Raw genomic sequence first — 2,271 nt, forward strand, 5'->3', positions numbered from 1 at the left:
TATATAATCTATATATAATTTATATATATATTCACATATATAATTTATATATAATTTATATATTTATATATATTTATATATATTTATATGTATATACAAATTATTAAATACTTAAGTACCAAATTAAGGGCTTAAAAATTTGGAATACTTTTAAAAAATTTATTAGTGATTCTCTCAGATCAAATACATGGTCTTAGTGTTTAGATTATCAACTCCTGTGGTCTATCAACTCATAGACCACAAATGTGTGAAATTGCTGCTGCCCATACCAGTGTTGGTAATGATATAGATTAATTATATGTATATAACAAAATATTTTGTTCTATTTCCACTTATAAGAGATAGATGTAAGCATTTTGAAATCATGAATATCTTTGACACATGATGAACCTTGATTAAAGTTAAAAACAATGAATATATACACACAACCTACATATTAGAAATGCTAATTTGAAATTCTGACTGAAGAAATATATAAATGTTAATAAATTCAATTAAAATCCGTGCTTTAAAGTATGAAAACATAAAAGAACCCTTCAGAACATTGTCACTTGAATTTATTATTTCTGTTGTGGTAAAAGTTATTATTCTTTAGCTTATCAATTAAACAATGGCTGTATAAAAGTCTCTTACTTGCATAACAATAACTTTTAATCAGAGTTTTCTTTTTGAGCATTGGCTTGCCATGCCTTTGTATGCAGACACAGGGAAATGAATGCATGATGTTGTCGACAGGACACAGGCATTCTGTGTTTTTAACTTTTGACTAAATTGGTTCTATATTAATTTGAATAGTTCATGAAATCTGTAGAAATGTCAATTTAAAAGTAAAAAGGTTACCCTGATTATAATTTAAAATATATGTTTCTTTTATTTAAAAATCCACATCTATCCCCAGTGAATAAAACAATGTTACAAAATTTAAAGAATAGTCAGCTCATGTTGAAAATACCTACATGATTTCTCTTTTCCCTCTTCTAAGTGACTAATTGAACCTGGCATCATTATATTCCTCTTGGTTTTATTATTTTCTTCACCCTATGAAGGAAAACCTATGGTCATTTAAACCTTAGACACGATATTAATCACTAACTACAGTGCTTCAGCAAAGAGCACAGTTATTAAGCTCATGACCAGGTTGGAGAAGCAGGGAAGCTTTCTCAGTGTTTACAAAGCTCTTCACTCCACTGCAGTTCAAGAGTTCAAAGTACATTGTAATGGAGCACAGAAATTAGCGTTGCTTTGTTTTCTTTCTGCTCAGTTTTCAACAAGAGTAATTCAAAAAATATTTCCTAAGGATCTGCTTATGTGTCAGCTACAGAATGAGTTGTTGAATATAGAAGGAACATCCAAATTTGATCCCTCTCAGCAAGATCATAATATAGAGACAGAAAAAAAAAAGCACCTAAGTATTCATACACAAATATCCATGAAGATGAGATAATTGAAACTAACCCCGGAGATTCTTAGTGAATAATGCCCTTATTCTCCCTCCCTTCAATCTGTTCTCTTCCAATCTAACCACCACATCACTAACCATGATCTCTCAGCAGCAGAGAAAGAATCATATTACTATGTTTCCATAACTTTCCATTGTCTAGAGTTAAAGTCCAAAACCTCCATAGGTCTTATCTTCTAGCTTCCTTCATCCCGTTTTTGTCTTTTTTCCTACAATCCATTTTTATCAAATTATCCATAATCCTCTGAACTCAGCAAGTTGTTTCACACCTGTCCTCTGGACATTCAGTAAATTCTACCTGCATCCCTATTCTAATTTTAATTCAACATCGCATTACTCAGCCTTGAAGACGAAATTCAAATATATTTTCTTCTGTGCAGCTTTCCTTAACTCCACCCATCACAAAAAAACTTTTCATATATATCATATTTATCTTTATTTTTCCAATAGCAGCTCCCTGTTTTGTCATCACAGATGATTAATGATTGTTCAATAAAGCTGGACAAATGATTTGACCTATATAACATGATGTAACATATGGTAAAATATGTCCTCAAAAATTTATTTATCATGATTTTTTTTACACTGAAAATATTAATTTTGCATTCTCCATAATTTTAAAACCTGAGCTCAAAGTTGAAGTGGGGTTCATTTTAAGAAGTTTCAAGTTTTGATATGCAGATAACTTCAGCAACCTCACCTACTAAAAATAATTTTCATAATTATCATGCTCCCTGTTAAGTAGTGTGTTGGTTTTAAATGGAACACTTGCTAAAATAGCTTTCCAGATTTGATCTAAAGATTTCTTTTTC

The 2,271-nt window shown here is 30.3% G+C and overlaps 1 protein-coding gene across 1 annotated transcript in view; it reads left to right on the plus strand.

Annotated features, from left to right (window-relative positions):
* The window catches only part of CSMD3 (CUB and Sushi multiple domains 3), an 888,294-nt gene that overhangs the window by 449,463 nt on the left and 436,560 nt on the right, over nucleotides 1-2,271 (plus strand). The gene's annotated exons all lie outside the window — the stretch shown is intronic.

Source organism: Myotis brandtii, unplaced genomic scaffold (genome assembly GCF_000412655.1).
Source record: "Myotis brandtii unplaced genomic scaffold, ASM41265v1 scaffold285, whole genome shotgun sequence".
Classification (NCBI taxonomy): Eukaryota; Metazoa; Chordata; class Mammalia; order Chiroptera; family Vespertilionidae; genus Myotis; species Myotis brandtii.